Source organism: Muscardinus avellanarius (genome assembly GCF_963383645.1).
Source record: "Muscardinus avellanarius genome assembly, chromosome: 17".
NCBI lineage: Eukaryota > Metazoa > Chordata > Mammalia > Rodentia > Gliridae > Muscardinus > Muscardinus avellanarius.
This window is the reverse complement of record NC_137803.1, coordinates 47,315,787-47,330,362: the sequence shown is the minus strand read 5'-3', so window position 1 is coordinate 47,330,362 and position 14,576 is coordinate 47,315,787. Positions and strand designations below refer to the sequence as shown.

Sequence of the window (14,576 nt, the reverse complement as noted above, 5' to 3'; positions counted from 1 at the left end):
ATTCCAAGTGGAGCCACAGTGGACTGACTGACCTCCTTGCCTCTCCTTTCCACTTTAGTCTTGATCAAGATTGATATAAATATTGGCTAAAAACTTCATATATGAAAGCAGCCTGCACCAAAAAAAAATCTATTTTCTTTCTAGTATGAAAACTGCCTGATTCAGGCCTATACTCTGAATTATCATAAACTCTTAATCAACTGACTATCCCCTCAAAGTGTCCACCTCTTCCTTTTCTCCTATCAGATATTCCATGGGCATAACCTAGTTATAGTAAGATTATTGTGATTATCAAATGCAGTCAACAAAGGTAAAACCTTTTTGTATATGTGCTGCCTTCTCCTTTGGGGTAAGAAAGGTAAGAATGTACAGTGTTAAAATGGGGGACTGCAGCAAAGCTCTTGGGCTTTAATTCATCCACCCCAAAACCTGTATGACCTTGATAAGCTATATGACCTCATCTATCCTTCAGGTTCTTCCTCTACAATAGTAGCAAAGCAGTCATAATAGTTAAAAGTAGGGGTCTGTATAGGATTTTTGTGAAGACTATATAAAGGGCTTAAAAATAGCTGGTGGCTGGGTGAGGTGGTGCATGCCTATAATTCCAGTAGTTGGGAGGCTGCAATAGGGGGGTTGCAGATTTGAGCACAATGCATGGTAACTTAATGAAACCTCTATCTCAAAATAAAAAAGAAAAAGGGCTGGGGTGCAGCTCAGTGTTAGAAGATGCCCCTGGGTTAAATCCCCAGTGCTACACACACCAAAAAAAAAAATTCCTGAGTCACCACAAGACAAGATATTGCTAATATGTCTCTGCTATTTTTTTTTTTTTGTTGTTGTTGTGGATACTTTTATCTCTTTGTTTGGAAATACCTGAGAAATGTTTAAAAAGTAAGTTATGGGGAGCCAGGCGTGGTGGCTCATGCTTGTAATCCCAGCATTCGGGAGGCTGAGACAGGAGGATCCGGGTTCGCGGCCAGCCTCAGCTACTTAGTGAGGCCCTCTGCAATTCAGTGAGACCCTCTTTCAAAATAAAGAATAAAAAATAGCGGTGGGGGTGTAGCTCGGAGGTAGAATGCTCCTGGGTTCCATCCCCAGTACCACAAAACAAAAGTTATGGGGCAGAGAGTATAGTTCAGTAGTAAAGCATATGCTTAGCATGAATGAGGTTCAATTCTCAGTACCGAAATCAAAACAAAAACAAAGCAGAAGTAGGGAGATCCTAAAGAAGGCAAGGCTGTAAAAAATAAAAATTAATTCACAAACATGGACAAAAGAAACACAGGTGAAATTCCTTTCATAGTATGTGTGATTTGTGGGTTAAGGGGTGTGGGTAAAGGGAGGGGGCATGACTATAGTAATGTTTTTATTATATAATTATGTCATACAAATAATGTGAACAAATATAAACAATTAATGGAGACACTGATAAAGTTAGTTGGATGCATGGTAATAGAATAACAGAAGTTTTCAATACCAATTCTGCAGGACTATTTTAATCCAATTTATCACCATATAGTTGTATTTACAAAATTCTCCACATTTCACAGGATTCCATCTGTGATGTTGAAGGGTTCATTAAAATTATTTAAAAGTTACTACCATTCTTTAAAGACTTTCTGTGTCAGTAATGCTACAGATGACACTCTGAATTTCTGAAGTTTAAGATGCGCAGCTAATTCCTGGACTTTTGTTTCATCATTCTAAGTAAAAGTATGGCACTTTACATGGGTCTTTGACTCTTTCTGTACCTTCATGATACACTCTATACCAGCTTAGGGACAAAGATACCTGTCCAACGCCACACCCTTGCCCACCACAGGATTCTTTACTTTAATTATTTTATTAAGGTATCTTTAATATTGCACGTGTAACTCCTTTTAGTTTTTGGATTGCCATTGTTTAATCAAGTGATGATAAATAAAAGACTGAAATGATAACACTGATGCTGGGACATAAACCTGACAACCCTATAGATACTGAACTCAGAACGGCCATAAGAAAGTGCTCCAACAGCTTGATGGGCAGACATGTTGAGTGCAACATGCAAAATGCAGTTTAGAATGTCACTCTGGCAGGCGTTGCATCTATGGAAGCTTTCTACAGTATATAAACATACACATATCAGTATGGTCCGCATAGATTGTTGCAATCTCAGACCTACTCAGTTCACTTGAAGGGAAGCTCCCTAGGTTTCCAGGCATCCTCGAGGGCTCTCTCAAAATACAGGAGCTTAAAATTTAGTGTACTACATGGCTAGTAGAATGGTTAGTGAAATGCCTATAGGCTGAACTGGCTCCAGTAAAAGCTTAACACAATCATTAGATAGCACATCCCGTTAGAGAGGATCAGAGAAGAGGATCCCCACGCCAAATAACTGTCAAAATGACCACTGTGGAAGCCAAGCAGAGAATCTTAAAGGCAACAAAAACAAAGGGCCAAGTGACATTCAGAGGCAAACCAATTAGAATCACTCCAGACTTCCCAAACCAAGTCATGAGAGCCAGAAGGGCTTGGAGTAACATATTCCAAACTCTGAAAGAAAACAACTTCCAGCCAAAAATTTCCTCAAAGACATTAATTACAAAGAAGAAATAGGTAACACGCACCAGAACCAGAGAAACAAGATTTTCCATCCAACAGACAACTAAGATTGGTTATCTGTGGAGATTCATTATTTATGTTAGTCTTTTAGCTATCTCTAAATTGTATTGTTTGCTTTTATTGTTGCTAAATTTTAGGATTTCTGGTTGGAATATTAATATACCTTCAGATATAGCATTTGTGAAATATTTTATCCCATTCTATCAGTAACTTTTAACTCTGTTTACATTGTCTTTGGATATACATTATTTTTTTTATTTTTTAGGGAGTTTATTTACCCTTTTGTTGCCTGTGCCATTGAAATCATATCCAAGAAATCACTGCCAATTTCAATGTTGTGAGATTTTATGACCCAGATTTTCTTCTAAAAGTTTATAGTATTAAGATTTATACTTAGGTCTTTTATCTATTTTGAGTTAATATTTGTATATATGCTAGGTAAGGGTCCAATTTTATTATTTTTCATGCAATTATTATTTTTCAACAATATTTAGTTAAAGATTAGTATTTCCTCCACCAAATGTTCGTGGAAACCTTATCAAAAATAACTTGACAATATATGGAAGAATTTATCTCTAGGCTTTTATTTAACTCCAATGGTTTATATATCTGCCTCTGGAACAGTACTACACTGTTTCAATTATTGTAGCTTTATATGGTTTGAAATCAGAAAATATTCATCTTCTAGCTTTTTTCTTCTTTGAGATTGTTTTGGGTATCCTGATATTCCATATCAGGATAGATTTTTTTCTGAAAAATAAATAAATAAATGTATGATAGCTTCACCTAAAAAAAAAAAAAGAAAAGAAAAAAATATTCTCTGGTAAGAAAGAAAGCAAAAAGAAATATTGTACTATTATCTTTTAGTCATCAAAAGCTTGGTATCAGACAAATGAAACTTTTTTGTGAGATTATCATCGTTAATATTGGATAAATTTCTATAAAACTAGATGTCAACTACTAAGCCAAGCATGGGAAGGAGGGATGGGGAGGGAACGGGGTGGGGATCGGGTAGGGCTAACTGGGCGATGTGTGCATGTATGTCTACAAAAGTATTTTCTTTATACCATTATGATGTATGAATACATTGCACCAATAAAAAATTAAAAATTAAAAAATTTAAAAAATTTAAAAAATAAAAAAAGAAGCTATGCAATTAAAGTGCCATTAGAATTTCAGAGCTGGGAGTGATGGCACACATTTCTAATCCAGTACTTGGGAGACTGAGACAGGAGGATCACAGGTTTGAGGACCACCTCAGCAATGTAGCAAGACTCTCAGTGACCTAGTGAGACCCTATTTCAAAATAAAAATTATAAAAAGGGCTGGGCATGTTTCTTGAAGCTAGGATCCCGAAATTGCAAAAAGAAAACAGTTCCAGAAGTGCCTAGGGCAATTTCTCATCCAAAAAGATGGTTGATCTCTGATTAGACGGATTATCTCTATCCACTCCCTACACTCACCAGAGATCACAACATGCTTATAGGTCCTATTCAATATATCATAAGATAGTAGAGTACTTGGCATGAGATTGCAATTTTGTGTGTGTGGGGGTCTGAGGATGGAACCCAGGGGCATTCAACCTCTGAGCTATACCCCTTGATCTGTTTTTCTATTTTCTATTTTGAAACAGGGTCTCATTAAGTTACGGAAGGCCTCACTATATTGCTGAAGCTGTCCGCAAACCGCGATCCTCCGGTTCAGCCTCCCGAATGCTGGGATGACAAGTGTGCACCACCACGCCCAGCAATGCACTTATAATCAACCCAGGAATTCATTCAAACTAAAAACACTGAGTATCAAAGATTGTCAGTATCTATTGAGTGTTTACCACAAGCTAGGAAGTGTACCACAATTCTTCCCATGCAAAATACCCTAAATAAAGCCTCCTAACAACACTATATGGTAGGGGCTATGAGTAGAGTTATTTTTCAGGCAAGGTACAAACTGAGAGAAAACTATCCTTAGTCATTTGGCTGGTCAAAACCACTGCCCTGCTGTTAAAAACAAGCCATCAGAAAGCATCTACATAGACTGACAAAAAATGCCTAGCTGGAAAAGGGTTGGAAATTGTCCTACATAAATGGAGATCAAGTGAGAAATCTACCTTTTCACATAATTAATTTCCCCTAAATATGATGCTCACATATGATGTGATATAATACTAACTATATGTTAATAAAATAGTTTCAATGTTCTCTTCATTATGAAAAATATTGAAGAGAAAAACATTGGGTCAAACCTTCTTGAACATCCCCCCCCCTTTTTTTTTGTGGTACTGGGGGTGGAACCCAGAGGCTTTCTACCTCCGGGCTATCCCAGACCTTTTTTATATTTTATTTGGAAACAGGGCCTCACTAAGTAGCTGAGGCTGGCTTCGAACCTGTGCGATCCTCCTGTCTCAGCCTCCCAAGCACAGGGATTACAAGTGTGCGCCACCACGCCCGGCCTCCCAGACCTATTTTATACTTTATTTTGAAACAGGGTCTCACTACATTGCTGAGAGACTCACTAAATAGCTGAGGCTGGCTTCAAATCTGTGCTATCCTCCTGTCTCAGCCTCCCAAACGCTGGGATTACAAGTGTGTGCCACTATGCCCGGCCAAACATCCTATATTTTAACCAATTAAATAAAAACTATTCTCTTACACCCAAAGTCTTCTAAAAATACACATGACAAATGATCACTAGGTACTTATAGCTAGTTTATTAATTTTCAGTGATGGTGTTGATTAGGGAATGATTCTAATCTGTAAGATACAGTCTGTATACTTTCAGTACTCTAGAGTCCCTTGTATTCATGTACAATTAGGCCTGATTCATAAACCGTGGAGCATGGTTTCACTTTTTAAAAATGGTTACAGATGTTTACTGCCCCATAACTCTGATTTGATTTGAATATCTGGCCAGAGTTGCAATTTACCTAATTATGAGTCCCTGATAAGGTAAACACAACCCATGTGTAACATTATTCTTATGAGAAATAACATTCCAGGCAAGGCCTCCAGAAGTACACCGCAGTGCAAGAAGGGCACTGTCCACACTTCAGAGTTCAAAGCCATTCCTTAAATTACCCCAGGGCAATTCTAGCGGAGTTCTAATTAGACTGAGCTATAAAGAAACAAATCTACAAGTCCTGCTTGCTAACTGAGAGGCGCCCAACTAAGAGCCTCTTCCCCTTGGGACTCAGGGCCAAGGACTAGCCTTTCTAGCCCAGGCCTATCTTCAGAGACTTGAGCATTTAGTTAGTTTCACTGCTTAAGCTACAGAAAGAGCAGCTTCTTCCCCTCCTGATGCTGCAAACTCTCACCCAAACACTCCAGCTCTTTCCATTCCAACTTTCAGTCATACCTGAGTGGCTTTCTCACAGTACAGTCCAGGAGCAGACTTCTAGGAGTCTTCAACAATCTTTCAGGGGATCTGCACAAACTGATATACCCACCCTCAGTCCCTCCCTTCCTTCCTCTCTTTCTGTGTGTGTGTGTGTGTGTGTGTGTGTGTGTGTGTGTGTGTGTGTAGGTTTAACTGGAGATTAAACCCAGCACACTCTGCCTCTGAGATATACCCTCAGCCATTTTTATTACTTTTGGTTTTGAAACAGGCTCTCAGTAAGTTGTGGAGAGCCTTATTAAGTGGCTGAGGCTGGCTGTGAACCTGTGATCCTTCTGTCTTAACTCCCAAAGGCTAGTATTCCAGGCATGCACCACCACGTCCAGCCCCAAGACTGTTTTCATGATAACATTACTTGCCTTGTTCACTTTCATTCTCTCCTGCCAGTAAATGGACGTTTCCAGAGGCTACATGGTACATGCTACCTTAACACAGTAAACGCAGAAGCAATCATCGTATCGTTGAGCCAGGCATTAAATAGATTACAAAATGTAGAAGCATAATTTTACTACTCTTCCTATTAATTTTATTTTTCTGTTTTGGAAAATGTAGTCACTTTTTAACCAAAATTAGTATTTGTTTCATAAGCTTGATATTTTAAATGAATTAATAAATATTATAATTGTATAAATATTATACAATTTTCTTGGTTTAATTTCTCTGTGTTAAACACTGATGGATATTACCACATTATAAAAGCTCATTGGAGAATTCAGTCATTTTTTTGGTGGTACTAGGGATGGAACCCAGGGACCTTCTACCTCCAGGCTACACTTCCAGACCTATTTCATATATATACATATATGTGTGTGTGTGTATGTATATTTATTTATTATTTATTTATTATTTATTTATTTGGAAACAGGGTCTTTTAAGCCAGCAGAGGCTGGCTTCGAACCTGCGCAATCCTCCAGTCTCAGCCTCCCATGTGTGGGGGATTATAAGCATGCACCACCATGCTCAGCTATTCAGTCATTTTTGAATGTAGACAATTCTTCAGAGGAAGCAGTTTGTGTGCTCTTGATCTACAGAAGAGAGGAATGGGCTGGATTTGCATGAAGGCTGCAACTGAGAATGCCATCTGGGCAGCCAGTGAGCAACCTGCCCTACTCCTCCCACCTGGGAGTGACAGGATGCAGAAAACAAGTGTGCTCACCTCCTGTTCCATGCTGGGAGCTCAGAGATCCCCTGCAGCCAGGGAGCAACACTGCAGAGACAGGCCCAAGGGAAGGGGCACCCTCCAGCTTTACTCCCTGGCACTACTTCCCTAGCCCTTCTGACTGACCTTTCACTTGGTTCAGAACTTCGGCAGGGAGAACAGGTCCTATTCCCTGGGCTCCTTTCAAAGACTTCAAGTTTTGGTAAATTACCCAAGGACCTTGAGGAATAAAAAAGGAGTCCAACAGTGAAAGATAAAATAATAATCATGGTTCCCGGAGGGGCTGGGGCAAGGAAAGGGTTTATTTTTGTTGTTGTTCTTTGTTTGTGGTACTGGGGGTGGAACCCAGGGGCTTTTCTATCTCCTGGCTATACTCCCAGACCTATTTTATACTTTATTTGGAAACAGGGTCTCACTAAGTTGCTGAGAGCCTCACTAAGTAGCTGACGCTGGCTTCGAACCTGTGAGATCCTCCTGTCTCAGCCTCCTAAGGGCTGGGATTACAACTGTGCACCACCACGCCTGGCAAGGAAAGGGTTTATGACTCAGACCCTGCACTTTTGTTAACTTAGTGGTTGGCAGCCTTGACTGTGCAGTGTAGCTGGTTTTTATAGTTGGGCAGGTGGATTTTTAACATCTAGCTTTAATTTATGAACCACAGGGTGTTTTGATCTTGATGTGTGACCACAGCTTAGGGTGGCTTATTCTCCAAGAAAGTGGCTGTTAGAGATTCAGGAACTAGAACAAAAAATAGACCTCAAGAAAGGCCACAGGTTTTCAAGAAAGAGGCAGGGTGTGGTGCCCTTAGCCAGTGGTGCTGTTGCAGCTGGGCCCTAGTAAGATCTGAGTTAGCGCAAGACCTTCACAGGTGGCCATGGGCCCCAGACTGAATAAGGAGAGAAGAGTGAGGTGCAGAAAATGGGATTACTTCAACATCCACGGCCTGGAGACTAGTGAGAAGTGCAATATTTACTATTTTTAAGTGACAATGAGTGCAAGAGCCCTAGCAAAGCGCTCACTTTAAATTATCTGTGACAGGATCATGAGAGCTGCCTAAGGTTCAAAGTGCACTCTTCAATCAAGGTCAAAGAGGGCACATCTTGGAGTCTGTGGCTTGACCACACACTCAAGGGTCAGCCCCCACCAACTGGTCTAGATGGTCTTTACAAACGAAGAAGAAATCTACTCTTGCAGACAGCATCCTTTGTTCAAACCAAGTCCACACGTGGCACTGGGAAGAGCCAGCAGACTGAAAACACCTGCTTCCAAGGGGGCTTGCCAACCAGTCACCCACAGACCAAACCCACACTGATGCCAGCACTGGATGTCAGAATCACAGGGCTCCAAGGAAAGGAGGTTTGAATGTGTGGTTATGATCTGAGACTCAGCTGGGAGCAGCTCCCAGTGGGTGGTAAAGTTTAGCATCTTGGGGGGGGGGTCCACCTATGCATACTCTATTTTCCTTCAGAAAGGTAGCACTTGTAATACTGCCATCATTGTACAAGGCTTTGAACTGTCTAGTGGTACATGTCTTTTCCGATGCTTCGACTATCTGGCATCCAGGAACAGCTAAAATACAGAATATTTTCTTAGACCACCCTCAGTGCTTCTTCCCAGATAGCAAGGGCTCTGGAAGTACAAAAGTCTTTGGAACACTTAGAACAAGCCTTGGAAAACAGTTCTGCATGGGATAACTCATCGAGGAGTAGGGACTTTCCACCTCTACAGCTGCTGATGATTGTTGTGACCAAACAACAATGTGATCTTGCAAACCCACAGAGGACCAGAGTCTCAACATGAAGCTATAGATTTTCTAAGACATTATGAAGTTGGGAATAAGACCATCTTGAGAGATGTCCATCTCCAGTGTGTACTCTTAATGGTTAAAAACATTGGCTCAACTGTTAACGCAAACTCTGGGACCATGTACATAGAACCTTTAGTCCCTACTTCCATTTAGTGGACTATGCCAGCTGCAATGCTTATGAGCTCCGTCTACTTCTTGGTGAGCACCTAGTCCCTTTGCCAGCTCATTTCTGCTGGGAGGCAGCCAGTCAGCTCAAGTATTGTTACAATGCAGATCTTGCTGGGTAGGATGAAGGACAGGGTTATCCCAGGCTATCAAAAATGGGAAGTGAGGGGTAATTAGGTGGATATATTTAAGCCACATCCACCAACCTTGTCTCCATCAGTAATACAGGTTATATTTTGATTCTCATTTCCTGATTCTTTTGTCTTATTTTTCCACAACTTAGATGGAGAAGCAGCACTATATTTTAGGCTACTCCAAAGACAAAAGTTATCTACAAAGTCACAATTTTACTTAATTCTCAAGGGCACTGGCCAAATAACTGTTATGCCACCAGCAAGGCCATGGCCATGAGCCCTTTCCAATAGTTTGATGCTGAGGGCCTGAGAGCAGACATCCAGGACTCTGCAATTGCTTGGGGGAGCTGAGAACTGAGAACAGAAAGCCACAGGTGCCCTTAGAATACCGCATGGGTAAGGGTCTAGACAAAGCTATGTGTGATCAAAAGAAAAAGAGGCAATTTACTGAAAGAGCCATCAATCACTCATCAGATATTTGCAACTATTTTAGTCACAACCAAGGCACTGTATGTCTAGCAGCAGGCAGCCTATTCTACCTGCTTGTGGTTAATTCTGTTAGATCTTCCCTTAGCAAGGTCAAATTTGCTGCCCGAAACTGAGATCTTTAAAGTCTTCATTCTAAACTCCAAATCCAGGGCTAAGAACGTAGCTCAATGTTATAGTGCTCATGCAGTATGCATGAGGTCCTAGGTTCCATTCCTAGCCCCATAAAAAAATAAATATATAGAAATAAAGTCCAAATCCTCTTGCTCCCACTGGTTTTACAGATTTCCATGGAACTCTTTGAGTTGTTATCAGAGAGGTGTTAACTCAGTTCAAGCACCATCTGCCACTTCCTAGAAGCATGCCTTTCAGAGTAGTTTAAGCCAGGTGCCAAGCAGATGTTTGTAAATAGTAATGATAAGAATGCCTAATGCCTGCCTATTACAGGAGATTACAGGAAAGAATGCAGGTAAAGTGCTTGATATTGCACACAGTAAGCACTCAGCAAATACTATATTTCATCACAAGAGTCAGTTTTTAAGAAGGCCTGAAATCCTTGGAAATACAACTTCATACATGCCATTCCAAAGGGAATGGGCAGCAAGACCAAGCTGCAGGGAAGTTATGAACTTTTTCCAATGAGTTAGGTTAGTGTTCACTAGAGAAGAAAATGTCAAAACACATAAAAAATTCACAAACCCATTAGTAACCAGAAGAGATCAATTTAAAGCCAAAAGAGAAACAACTGTGTTGTCCATCCAGCAAACTTGAAATTTTTAATGTATGTCTTAAAATATTTTAAATTTATGGAAAAAGTATTTGGAGTTCTGGTGGACGAGTCTGGAAAATACTCTTGCAATATTTGGTAAAGATGAACATGTGCATAGCTAGCAATCCAGCAATTCTACTCCTACATACATACTCCAGAAAATAACATCATCCTATCACCTGGGAGCTGCCTGGACACAAGAGTTCTCAGGCTCCACTGTGGACTTACAGAATCAGAAGCTCAGAGTAAGGTTTAAGTAAGCTTCCTGATAATTCTTCCATGAGTTAAAGTTTGTAAAATACAGCCCTAGCTAGACCTGGTGGTGCAAACCTACAATCCCAGTACTTAGGAAACTGACACAGGACAATCTCAGGTTTGAAGTCAGCCTCAGTAATTCAGTGAGGCTCGAATCAACCTAAGGAGACTCTATTTTCAAATAAAAAATAAAATAGGGCTGTGGGTATAGCTCAGAGGTAGAATGCCTCTGAGTTCAATCCACCATATTTTACACACACACACACACACACACACACACACAGCCCTACAGTATTTCCTAAATTAATGCCCAGTGACATACATAGACATGTTGAGAGCAAAAATCTGACACTACACACTCAGGCACATCAGCAAGAAAAAAGTTAAGTAATCTGTTCCATATTCATAGCATGCAATGCTACACACCAGAAAAATGAACAAGTTATAGCTACACAACACAAATGAATGAATTTTACAGGTATAATGCCAAGGAGAAAGAGCAAATTAAAGAAAAAACATGATATATTTCCACATGTGCATGGTAATTTATCTATCTATGCATGACATATAGACATACATTTAAAAACTTCTAAATATACATATTCAGACGATATATACATGGATGATGACTCTATAAAGGAAAGCAATGAGTAAGTATTAGAAGAAAGCCAGGGAATAAGAGCGGTGGTATGGGGTCTTCCAAGTAGTGGCAATATTCTATTATTTAACCTGGTTTCTAGATATACCAATAAATTTATATATTATATTCTTTCAAGTATACAAATGTATTTTATATATTTTTCTAATGTACCATACTTCACAATGCTTTCAAAGGAGATGATTTTCAAACACATAAACAATGGAAATATGCTTTAGTTTTTCTTTTTTCTTGAATTCAAATTCATATCAAACCTATGGCATGAACATTCTGGCATCTGACTGCTTGTGTATGAATTATAAGAAGCTTGGGCACCTTAGTAAACCCATTCATGTGTTGGTATCTTCGTATATAAAATAGGTATTTCTCTGAGAAATTAAACATGTAAAGTGCTTATAACAGTTCCTAGCATATAGTGATTTCTCAAAAATAATAGCCTACTACTATAACAGAAGTCTACTAGGTTAAAAGCAACACTTCCATCTCGATAGAACAATGAGTCGACCTTCATTTGTTTGCAGATGCCACACTGACATCAACCAATGTAACTTCACAACCTCCTCAATTAGGTCTTCACTGTCATGTTAAAAGTATTAAGAGACTGAGTTTCAGGTTAGTCTCAACACACACACACACACACACACACACACACACACACACACACACTGTCTCCCCCCCCTACAAGTGCATGAACATGTATGCATGGGCCCATATCTGGGCATTCAAAAATAAAATCAAAGAAGGAAGAAGCAGATCTAAAATAGCTCCTATCTGATTACCTATTATCTCCAAATCAAATCACTTGCAGAATAACACTGTACATACACTAATCCCTTTTCCTAATTATAAAGAAGGTGGAATTGTATCAGCCTCAACAACATCTGTTAAAATTTAAGGAGGACTGCTGGGCGTGGTGGCGCACGCTTGTAATCCCCACCCTTGGGAGGTAGACACAGGAGGATCATGCAGGTTCCAAGCAAGCCTTGCTGGTTTATGAGACCCTGTTTCCAAATAAAATATAAAAATAGGTCTGGGAGTGTAGCCTGGAGATAGTACCAACAAAACACCAGTACCAACAAAAACAACAACAACAACAAAAAACAAAATTTAAGGATGACTGTTAAATTATGTGCCTTTCAAGGGTGGCATAAGAACATTGGTAGGTAGACCATACAGAGCTACAAGTTTTCCGGCTGCACTGCTAAATACAGAACAAAGCAGTATACACATTAAGTATTCAAAATTATCTGAAAAATTTTGTGTTTGTCTAAAACAATGGTAATGACTAGAATCCAAAATTTTCAATTAAAAAATCTAACATTTAATTCACCACATGAAAACATTCTTATACACACATAGGCACATTTATTCATCATAACAACCTCATGATAGAGAGTACTGATTGTATGTACCTTACAGATGGGTATAGGGTACATTAAGGCCAGAAATGTCCAGTATGTTATACACATTCACACTACTAAAAAAGTGTCAGAATGTCAAGGAATCAATATAGCTCTAGAGTCTTCTTTCTTAAACCCTGTATAATACTGCCTCTCTTGGCTAGTAAATCAGTGTAATTTAAGAGAGCACAAAGAAAGAGGTCCCAAATGTACAGAAATTCTATACTTAATAAAGGGAGCATTTAAATTCAGAAAAAATCAAATTTCATTTACCAAATGAGGATAAATGTGTTACTATGTGTATGTATAACATATATGCACATAGTTATATATGTGTGCATGTACATTATATATAATTATATACATATTATAATGTATACATATAAAATCTAGGGGAAAATAAAATAAAAACTCATATATTATACCATATCCAAAAATAGTTTTCAGGTAGGTAAAATATCTAAATGTAAAAATATAAACAGATAAGTAAAAACTTATATAGCATGAGGTTTCAGAAATCTGCTGATTTACATCTTGGCTCACACGCTATATTATTTTAAGATAAATATCAAATATATACATATGTATATTTTATTTATGAAGAACAAAGACAGGAAAAATAAGGAATTGAAATCCTGGCAATATCCACTATAGATGCAAATACAGCAATAAAAATATAATCTTTTTGTCTCCCAATTTTTTTATCCTAAAATGTTTTAAGCAATCTACAGGATAATCCATGGTTCACTACATTTAGATACACCACTAATCTACCTTTAAAACACAGCTCCATTAAGAAGGTCTTAAATGAATAGACAGACCATAAACCACATCATGGATTTAACTCAGTTTCATTACAAGGTACTGAACGCTGTATCAGGTTATAAATTTAATCAATGATTATGATATTCATCCCCAAATGTTCTTACTTATCAGTCAAACAGAGAGGACAGAACTATAAATAAAACTAAATGGCAGAAACACAAACAGTGATAATCCCTTTTATGGTTTTAAAAAAAGCAATGTGTTGAAGCTAAAGCAAGTTATATACAAATGACATATCAATAAGCAAAGCTCACACAATTAGTACTATCTTTTTTGGGGGGAGAGATTGTACTGGGGATGGAACCCAGAGGCATCCTACCTCCGAGCTATACCCCCAGTCCTATTTTTTATTCTTTACTTTGAAAAAGGGTCCCACTGAGTTACAAAGGACCTCATAAGTAGCTGAGGCTGTCCATGAACCGCAATCCTCCTGTCTCATCCTCCCAAATGCTGGGATTACAAGCATGCATCACCACGCACAGCTGGATACCATCTTTTTAGATAGAGTAAAATAAAGTCCAAACATGTAGGAACACAAATAAACTAGAACTGCCTTGACACCAACAAATCCTTGGTAGGCATCTAGCTATGGAACTTCATTGCTTAGTCTTCATCATTTTGTAGGAACTCTTCTACCTAACACACATACATTATAAACAGAGAAACCACAAGAAAAAAAGAAATGTTTGGACAAGTATGAACACTATGCAACTGTTGGGACAAACTCTTTAGATCTTTAAAAGAGCTACACAAACTCAAAAGAGGGTCAACTATACCCAACGGATGCTGAAAAGCCAGAAAACTAGCAATTTGAGGCATTATAAACCCCTCTAACTAACCTTTTTAAAATTAAAAACTAGAATGAAAACCAAGTACGGCTTTGTTGAAAAGTGGAGCACCAGTAGGCTCAGAGAAGTTATTAAG

The 14,576-nt window shown here is 38.8% G+C and overlaps 1 protein-coding gene across 1 annotated transcript in view; it reads right to left on the bottom strand.

Annotated features, from left to right (window-relative positions):
• The window catches only part of CDH2 (cadherin 2), a gene marked incomplete at both ends in the record, with an annotated part of 250,396 nt that overhangs the window by 225,076 nt on the left and 10,744 nt on the right, over positions 1-14,576 (bottom strand). The gene's annotated exons all lie outside the window — the stretch shown is intronic.